Here is an 11,074-nt window from a genome sequence, read left to right as displayed (position 1 = left end):
GAGTGGGCATGTGGGGTTGGAAACCAACCGTTTTTTGTGAGTACACCGCTGGGAGTAAACCACCCGGTAGTGTCAGGGGAAAATGTAGGCATGCCAAGCCGACTTAGGGGAGGGTGTGTGACTTCAACTCCAGCCCGGATTTGCCTGTTTTTCATCGCAGCACTGAGTAGGTCCCAGGCTACGCGGCGAGTGTAAAAATCATTACATGATGTGCCTGTTACAAAGAATTTCCGCATGGGTGCGAACAGATGTGCACCCGTACACATTCATTCACACAGCGAGCTAGGCAGGATTTCACTGAACCAGGGCGGTGGCTTAACTGAGCACTGGCTGCTGCAAACCTACAGCCGTGCAATCACATCTGAATTACTCTCTTTGGCAGCACGGATGGTGTAGTGGTTAGCATTACTGCCTCACAGCGCTGAGGTCATGGGTTCGATTCCCACCATGGCCTTAACTGTGTGGAGTTTGTATATTCTTCCTGTACTTGCGTGGGTTTCCTCAAGGTACTCCGGTTTCCTTCCACAATCCAAAAATACACTGTTAGGGTTATTTGCCTAAATTAACCCTAGAAAGTCTGTGTGTGCGTGTACATGTGGTAGGGAATATAGATTGTAAGCTCCACTGGGGCAGGGACAGTGATTGTACAAATAGAAAACAGTGTTTTTCAAAGCAGTTGAGAAAAAAAGTGCAGGTGTTTATAGACCTATTATGGAAGGTACTGCACCTACTCATTTCCCTATCTAACCCTAACTGCTTCTGCGTGATCTCCATCTGTCCTCCAGTCACTGACTGCAAATGTTTGGAAAGCTGTGGCTTTGGTCCATTTGTGTGTGGTCACCAAGACCAGGCAGTTTTACCTCAACTGCTCTAAAAAACCTTTGTGATATGTTAGAATTAGTCATTATGGGGAGGATTAGTGTTAGGCTATGGGAGGAAGGAATACGTTGCAGAAGCAGAGGGTTAGTGTTAGGGAATATGGAGAGGGTTATGCTTAAGCTACTGAAGAGGAGGTTGGGGTTAGGCACTAAGAAGAAGGTTAGACTATGGAAGGGGAGGCTAGGCTTAGACTCCAGGAGAGAATTAGGGTTAGGCTATGGGAGGGATAGGCTCAAGGGACAAGATTAGTGTTACACTATGGGTGGAAATGGTTAGCCTGATGAAGCAGAGGGATAGGCTGCAGCAGCAGAGGGTTAGGGACTATTGGAGGGTTAGGCTTAGGCTACAGGAGGGGTGGTTGTGGTTAGGCACTAAGAAGATGGTTAGACTATGGGAGGGGAGGGGAGGTTAGGTTAAGGCTCTGGGAGAGCGTTAGGGTTAGGTTAAAGGAGGTGAGGTTAGGCACTAAGAAGAGGGTTTGGATAGACTACTGGAGGGGAGGTCAGAATTAGTATCTGGGAAAGTTAAGGTTAGGCTATGGGAGGTTAGGTTAGGGTTTGGCACTTTGAAGAGGCTTGGGGTTAGACTGGGCAGTTAGGTAGTGAGAACAGGTTTACAGTTAAACAAAAGGAGGGGAATTTAGGACTAGGCTGTGGGATAGAGCTATGGTTATGCTATGGGGGTGAGGTTGGGGTTAGGCACTAAGCAGAAGGTTAAGGTTAGTCTACAGGAGGGGAATTTAGGATTAGGCTATGGGAGAGAGCTAAGGTAAGGGTCTGGGAGGTGAGGATGGGGCTAGGTACTAAGAAGAGAGTTGGGGTTAGGTTCTGGGAGGTGAGGATGGGGTACGGCTATGGGAGGTGAGATTAGATTTAGTCACTATTGGGAGGGTTCAAAGTTAGGATTAGCATTACTTTAAATTGGAAGTTATGCTGGGTACCCCAGAAGTCCTCCTGATGTCATCTCTGGACCTGAAAGACACTACTAATGCTATGGAACCCCCAGACCCGGTACAGTAAATTATCACTAAACCTTTAAGGAGCTTCTGCTAACATGCCAATCATCTGAACATTCCATCATTGTCAACATAATGAATGTCAATGTTGGCCTGCCAAGTGTGTGAACATGTTACAGCCGCCAATCACTGTTACAGCAGCACAACCAGGGTGCACACAGGTCCTGCACAGGGGTAACTACTCCCTGCTCCAGGCTGCTGGATTACAGGTCTGCTTGCAGCTTGGTGGCTACCCAGGACACAAGAAGAACCGTGCACATCTATCCTAGAAGAAGACACCTGTGCTTCCCTACAGTCTCCACCCCATAGCTGATCCACCTGATGTAACACTATATTGTATCAGTTTATCTGGGTTGGACTATTTGCAATCTCTTACATCTGGACCAAACAGAAGCTTTTGCAGAGGATCTGAGAAGGTCTATGACCTGCACATCCTGGAGGATTGGTATGAACATGTATGTATTAGTATATTTAATTAACTATTTGGGACTGGACTGAGCTCCATTTGCTTTCATGAAAGCAGTAGCGATATCCTCTCCACCCACACCTGAACTTGGGATAGCCATTGACCATCGATGATTTGAAATCATCAGTGATTTATGGTCAATGTAGAACAGTTTTGCCATGGATGGGGGAGAACCAGATGGCTTCCCTCCATCGATGTCAAGCATAAACTAATAGTTTTTGTTTTGTTTTTTTCCCAAGGAGCCTGGTCATGGAGCATAGCTCCACCCATGACATCCATAAAGCCCCACCCCCATGTTTTTATTGGCCCAAAGGCCAATCAGTCAAAGAAAATGGATGACCATCAATAGATAAAAATTGGTCATCCATTGCATAGTAAGCCACTATCGATGGGCAGTTGCACTATTGCCATTGATGGCAACCATAGATGGTAATGGCAACGATGGCCAGCCCTAACCTGGGTGTTTTTTTTCTACTGTGGGTGGGGGCATCTATTTAATGCAAGCTTGTTCCTGGAACAAGCATAAGGATAGGGGCACTGTGTCACACCGCATAATACGGACCCACAATTAAGCCAATGAACAGTAAATGGATATACTTGCAAGCAACTCAAAATCAGCCCCACAGTTTTAGGAATATTTATAATGGGTGCAGGGTGTGTGGTAGTCACAGGCCCCTGGGTCAAGCCAAGCAAGTCTTTCCTCCTCCATGTCACCATCTCTCCAGTGACATCTTCAGGAATTGGCGCCGTACAGTAAAAGCGAAGGCTTTGGTACTATACAAGAACCTTTTGCATCTCCCCGTATACCTGTGGGAAGATGGTGCCGCAGAGGAGGCGGTATCCTCTTGCCGGCATAAGGTAAGTTGTGCGGTGAGGAGATGCTCAGAGGAGGGATCCACAGCACACGGGCCTTCTCCGGTAGTAGGAATACATATGGTTGACTGGCGGTCAGAATGCCGATGGTCAGAGTACTGACACTGGTGTGCTGATAGAGTGATTCCAGACAGGAAACTAGTAAGTATACTTCCTGTCTGCCTACCTTTGTGTGCTCCTCTCCGGACAAGACACTGAGCTGCAGTTCAGGGGCCGAAGCAGACAATGATGTCATTAAGCTCTGTCCCTATTGCAATTTGCATTATTTTAGCTTCATCCCCTCCCAAACTGCTGTGAACACAGGGACATGTGGGGTAGTGGCTGTGAGGTACAGGGGTCAGGGGAAAAATGCAGGTCACTTGCCAACCTTTCCAGGGGGCCGTGAACCCCACAGCCCAGCTAGTGCCTAACCCGAAACATCCTCCCGCCCCCTCCTCCCGTTTGTTCTAACACTATCCCACCGAACATACTTACATTCAGAAGGCCGGCATTGCCCTCCTCAACGATGATTGGATTCCAGCCCCAGTCTTTTGGCTGCAATTCGGGATGCTGGCATCGGTATTCTGACTGCCGACATACCATCCGGCGGGATACGTAACCTGCATCCTGGGTAGCAATATGCCCCTGTTCTCAGTTCTCCCAGATCATTGATATAGAGGAAAGAGAAAAAAAAAAAACATACTTGAAGTCAAATCTTTACAACACGATTCGCCGGCACGTCTGTACACCAACGGATTGTTTTCCTCTACATGAACATTCCAAACATTGTATATACTTTTGCACGAGCCACAGACCCAAGCAAGTTATGTTAATGGTCTGTGAAGGTAATATTTTACATGTACATACGTAAGGCCTTCGCGTTATTCCAGGCTATAAATGGGGAAGTGTATATGCATTCTGACAAGTATTGTCTGAGAACCATTACAGGCCACACACACTTTACATTTTCCACATCAGTATGTTCCGATTGCCCAACGTGAACTATGCAGACGGTTTCCATTTAATGAACTATATTTTTCAAGGTTACAAATTTGCAAAGATTGTGAATTTAAATGCCAGGATGCATCTCTGCAAATGGAAATGAGTTTTATTTGTTTTGTATGCTAAGTGGATGCTAAATGATCAGCCGGTATTCTAGAGATAAAGTGCATCACTGACAGACTGACACCTCCTTCCCTTCCAAGATATGCAGCAATAAAATGGTCCTTTTCCCAGCTCTGTTAATGCCAAATTGACAAGACTTTAGGAATCAATGACAGCTCCATTGTCAATAGCTGCGATTATTATTTTGCACAGACAAATGCGTCAGCCTCCAGTTGACAGTATATGAGTGCTCATTGTTACTTAGCTTGAGGCAAATTCCTATTTTTTAAGAAACAAGCAGACAATGCACAGGCTAATGTGTGAGGTTGCTTACAGATACAGTCTACTAAATCTGTGTATTAATCAGTGGCGATTATTACCTATGGGCTGCAGCACCTCCAGGTAAAATCCTCCACTGTTATCTGCTAAGCGAAGCCAAATGCAGTCTGTGAGACTGCACTGGCTTCGCTGTGACTGGCAGTGACTTCCTATTGGAAGTCCGACCTGCCAGTCACCCAAGGCAGTCAGTGTTTTAACAGTCGGGATCCTGATGTCGGGTAAATGACTGTCGGGATCCCGTCCGGCACCCGGTAGGGAGAGGATAAATTGGAGATGGAGTGGGTAATATATAGGGGGCACTAGGCTGGATGGGAAGGGTACAGTGACATGGAAGGGGGGCACTAGGCTGGAGAAGGGGGGTAACACTATGATTGGACTGGCTGGGGGGTTCTAGCTAAGCGGCAGTTGGCTGGTTGGAAAGGGGGATACACTGGGGGACACTGAGATGGTAAGGTTAGATAGATTGAGGGGGATACTTTGTAAATGTGGCACCAGTGCAGCATGGGAAGGAAGTAGGGAGATAGGGGTAGGAGGGGGGAATCACTGTGACTGTACTGGGAGGGTCTAGGCAGGATCAGTGAGATGGGTGCAGTGGAATCACCCCTACCCACTGATTTAACAGCCCTACCCCTGCACTGCAGTTTTGACTGCAGCCTGCCTGGAACAGGCCGGTGGACACTTTTAACAGGAGGAGATTGTTAGAGAGGATAAACTGACAGAAAGGGTAGGGGGTGTAGACAGACAAAAATAGCACCATGGTGGGACAGACAAAAAGACAGGGAGAAGATTATACTCACCATCAACTGGTTCTGAAGTGTCCACTTCAGCCTTAGCAGCAGCATTGACTCCTCCTCCCTCCAGGAAGCGGCTCCTTGCAGTGGGTCCTCTTCCCTCCCTAGTCCCCTACCACCTCAAAATGATGGCGGACAGCAGCAGCGGGTCGATGTAACTCCCCCTCCTGTACGGAGTTGCATGAGAGGCAACTGGGGGTTGTTGCTCCTCTGCCCCCCATACACAGTGCGACTTTGAGCAGCAGTGGGTCCTCTCCTCCGCCAGGGAGCGGCTTCAGGAGGCAACTGCTGCAGGTCTACTCCTCTCTCCTCACCCTGCCACAGCCACTGTCACGAAGCAGCTACATTCAGCAGCTGCAGCGGGTCCTCTTCCACCCCATCCACTCCACCCCCCTCCATCTCTGCGCTAGCGGCTTCCGGGCAGTGGCACTGACTTCCTCCCATGTACTAAAAACGTGATCTGGAAAACATTAACTATTGGTAGCTCTCGAGGACTGGAGTTGGCTACCCCAGGTATAGAGGATAGCTGTGTATGCTGATATTCAAGAGGCTTGGACTAGTCCGGAGACCATCCAATCACCAAAGATTCTGAGTTCAGACCTCCCATGTATGACCTGATACACCCTCAATAGACTCCAGGTCACCTTATCATCACTCAAATATTGTGAAGAACCTGTCACATAGGATGCACAATTACCGTGAAAAAGTGGACTTTTATTTAAGTACTAGCTGACCCACCCGGCGTTGCCCAGGAAAACCTTGGGGCTTTTTTATTTCCAAAATTGCTGAAAAATGTCATCTTACTGTGCCAGAAACCTAAGATTGTAATTTGTTAAAGATGCCACCATAATGTTAGAATGTGTTTGCATTGATACTCAATGACGGCAATGAAATCAGGTGTGGTGTTGTTGTTTGAAACACAACGCTCCTGAGTTGATAACTTGTATGTGTTGATGAATTCCACATTCACTCCTGAGATTTAGCACCTACTGTATGACATATCCTCCAACATCTGAGGGTCAGAAATCGGTACAAAATCAGAAAGGGGCATGGCCACACCTCCATTTCTATACTTTCAATGGTACAGTTTCTATGGTGTGTAATTACAGGCTCTGAGTGCGAGGAGACCAGGGTGGGCGTTACTTAACCCGCCATAATTAATTAAAAATTCACTGCTCCCTGCCACTGCCGCTTCCCTCACCGATCCTGCCCGCAGCAGTCTCTAAAGGGTCTGCATGCACCGGGCATCTCTACCAAACAGTGGGGCAGCCCCTGAGTGTGGGAGCAGGTCCGCGGGCCTTGCCACAGGACGTCATAACAGACGCACTCTACCCGCACCACTGCAATGCACCACTGGGAACGGGTGCAATGGGCCAAATTCTTTCCTACACCTGATGGGCCATTCCACCGATCCAGCCATTGCAATCATCAATAGGTGCATTGATAAGGTTTGGAGTGTAAAAAGTTGAAGAATAAGACTGAGATAAAGATTCGCCATGTTAAAGTGTACAATTTACTCAATAAATCGTGAAAAATATAAGTGTACATAGAAGTACAATGAAGAAATGAATGTAGGATTAAAAAATAAGTTCTCATTCAAACTGTTAATTGTTTGGATGGGGGTGGGTTGTGAAACAAATCTATAGGTGGAATGTATGGATATTGTGGGCATAATTGGTGTTTGGTACACCTACAGGGGGTCCTCAATTGATGGGATTTTTACTACAGTGTCACGATCAAAGTGTCACCATAGGGGGATTCCCAATTGGGGTCCAGGTGGTCTTTTAGGGACCCTTTACAATCCCATAGGTCTCTTCTCCTTGAGGTTACGGTCTCCCTTAACCAGGAGAAGAGACCAACGGGATTGTAAAGGGGTCCCTAAAAGACCACCTGAACCCCAATTGGAAATACCCCTACGGTGATACTGTAGTGAAAATTTCGGTACTTGTGTAGTTTCACGGCGCCACCTCGCGCACAGTCTGTGTTTGAAACTTGGCAGCCTGCCAGATTCTGTTTACTGTGCGCGTGCCGCTCTAGCTGTTCTCAGCACAGCACGTGGCTGCTTTACATATGTAATCTATGTTATCAGCGTAGCGCTGGGCAGCAGCAGCGTGCGCTGCCCAGCGCTGGCAGGTCACTGTGATACTTGTAGTTCCACAGTGAAATAGACAGTCCTGCACACCGCTGACAACGGGGGCATGTAAACTGGACACCCCGGCACACCGCTAACGTACGGGGCTTCTAAACTAGACACCCGGCACACGCTAAAATTTAGATGCTAAAGCGTCTAAATCCAGACCCCCTGGAAACCACTAAGAAGGGGGCATCTAAATTTAGACGCTAAAGCGTCTGAATTTAGTTGGATCTAAGGGTGCACTGTGCAAAACACTCTTAAACCTGTTCACAATGACACTAGTCAACGTAACAGCTGTCGACGTTGTTAATTCCACTATTCACGCCACCCCGAAGCATGGCGAGCGCACCGACCAACCTTTTCATACCCCCACTATAGCGGTGTGCAGTACCACAGTGACCTGTCAGTGCTGGGCAGCGCGCGCTGCTTCTGCCCAGCGCTACGCTGATACCGTAGATTACATATGTAAAGCAGCAACGCGCTGCGCTGAAAACACAGAGTCTGGCAAGCTGCCAAGTTTCAAACACAGACTGTGCGCGCGGTGGCGCCGTGAAACTACACAAGTACCAAAATTTCTCATCAACTGGGGACCCCCTGTAGGTGTACCAAACACCAATTATGCCCACAATATCCATACCCCCCTCCACCTATAGATTTGTTTCGCAATCCACCCCCCATCCAAACAATTATCAGTTTGAATCAGAATTTATTTTTTAATCCTACTTTCATTTCTTGATTGTACTTCTATATTTTTTCATGATTTATGGAGTAAATTGTACACTATAACATGACAAATCTTCATCTCAGTCTTATTCTTCAACTTCTTACACTCAGAACATTCAAACAAATACATGCAGCGCTCATGCCCATCGACCAAACATTATCTATGAACCAAAAGAGTCTGGCAAACCCTTAAGGCAGAGCAGTGACTAACATTCAACTGACTAACAGGGTGAGTGCAGTGTACCCACTTTGTATTGATCAACTGGGGCATTGGCCAGGACAAAGATTTCTCAGTGCAACTGGCCGGGGAGCGCAGTGACAGGCTGGAGGACTGGAGAGAGGATATGGGGAAAAAAGAAAAAAATGGTACATTAGGTACAGTTTTTATTTGCCGGTACAGACTGTTAAATAAACGGCAAAATGTTGTTGTTTTTTTGGTGTTCTGTGTGTTTGTGTGTGTTGTACTGTTTTTGTGTGTGTGCTGTAGTGTATGTGGTTGTGTGTTTTGTGTTGTGTTGTTTGTATCTGTCCAATGCGTAAGTGTGTGAGGTGTGCTATGTATGTACAGTATGTGTATGTGTGTGTTGTGTCTTTGTGTATCTGTGTAATGTTTAAGTGTACTCTTTTTGGGTGTGTGTTGTTGTAAATGTGGTTGTGTGTTGTACTGTACTGTGAGTGGTGTGGTATGTATGTGTGTTGTGTTGTGTGTATCTGCCGAATGTGTAAGTTTGTGAGGTGCGCTACGTATATATATGTGTGTGTAGTGTGCTGTGCGTATCCTGGCAATGTTTAAGTGTGTGTGTTCTGGGTGTTTCTGTATCTGCACAATGTTTAAGTGTGTGTGTTCTGTGTGTTTGTTGTACTGTTTTTGGGTGGGTGTTGTAGTCTATATGGGTTTGTTTTGTACTGCATGTGGTGTGTTATGTGTGTGTTTTGTTGTTTGTATCTGACTGTCTGCTCTGGTCACTGTACCTTAATCTTATAAAATCCTTACGCCATTTTAAGATAATTTTTGCTTAGTCATGGGGACAAAATGGATTCTGCATAAGACAAACACCTCGCTACGCTCACCACGCTGTATAATATCAACTCAATGCCGACATGGATAGTGGGGGTATGAGCGTAGTAACTATAGTGGGCGCCCAACTAACATATAAGTACCAACAAATATAATATAACATAGATTTATTGATGAGTTAATGGATAAATATGGATGTCATCATGTTTTATTAACTGTTACATGCATGCTGGGAGATGCAGTGCTGCTTACTCAGGGAAGCTGCATGTCAGTCCAGATGGTGGAAAAATAATAACATCAAAACTGTGCTAAACATGATCTGCTGAAACAAATACCAGACTTCCAGCTTGTTCTATAAAGAGTTCTGAGCATGTACTGATATTAATTCTGGTCATGCTGGTTTCTAATGTCCAAGGTCTCTGCTTCTGACAGAGATCTCTTTTTGGTATCAGAACAACACAAGTGTAACACTGTTTGAAAACAATCCCTAATCCAACTGTAAAGCGCTATATAAGAAACTGTAAATAAATAAATAATACAAAGGAGATATCCACACGATTACACTATCAGACTATCAGACTATCACACCGATAACACTGTTTTTGCAAAAATAAATTTAAAACAAGGGTTTACCCACCCTTTCCCATTATTTTAGTTTCACTTGAATTTACTAATGGACAACTGGAGAAACATTTTTCTGCAAGCTCTTAATATAGATTATACTGTATATATCATATATATATATATATATATATATATATATATATACATATATATAGATCAAGAAGAAGCTCTAGGACACTGGCGCATTGGATTACCCTGTGTATAAAGTGTAAGGGACTGTTTCGGGAACCTTTAAGATTTTCAGGATATGACTGACAAATCTAGAGGGTGGCAAGCCAATTCTCTGGGCACCAGCTTGGTAAACCGGATAGATTTGGATGGAGAGTATTGGGAGAATCTAGGCGCCTTACAGTAATATGGTGATTCTTATAAGAAGAATTCACAAGTGCTATTGTACATGCAGGTGCCCCTCCGGGACTTGGAGCCCGGAGGCAGGCATCTCCATTGCCTCTGGGAGTTACACCCCTGAAGCCATAACATCATTGTGACAGCGAAAGCAGCAATACACTACGAGGACACAGCTGTAGTGAAGTAAAAACCAGACCTGAATGAGGTATGAGGTAATCTATGACTGACGGCAGTACAACCTTAAACATAATGGTAATTCATTATGTTTACAGTTTTACTACTGCTACTGTAAAATGCTGTACAGATCACAGCACCTGCATATAATGCTTGTCTATGTTTTGCATGCATTCATTCATGTTCTTATGCTTATTTCTTGGGTGCAGTAAAAATGTCAAAAGATGGGCAGCCATTTTTTGGATGGCATATCTCTAAACATGGGTGCACAGGAGGGGTGTGGTAGAAATGACCTTGGCCTGGGCCTGTTGAGGGGGCCCTAGCCAGCTGCAGAAGCGAATCGATGGACCTGTGCACAGTGTTTTTCTGGAGGGCATGGCCACACCTCTTGGACTTAGCCACTCCCCTTTATTAGGTGGGCCCAGTGGCTGCCTCAGCGGCCTGGTCTTCAAGACTTGAATCTCTCCTAAGAATAATAACAAATTCCTTCAGTGACCATTCTTTCTGCCATTTTCATAGCTCTTTCATGTTGTGAATCTAGATTTATATAACATGGACTGCATTTTAGAAGTAAATGAGTTATTTCCATTATACACTATTATTGTAT

This window comes from Crinia signifera, chromosome 3 (genome assembly GCF_055691185.1).
Source record: "Crinia signifera chromosome 3, ASM5569118v1, whole genome shotgun sequence".
Classification (NCBI taxonomy): Eukaryota; Metazoa; Chordata; class Amphibia; order Anura; family Myobatrachidae; genus Crinia; species Crinia signifera.
Note: the sequence above shows the minus strand (reverse complement) of the source record.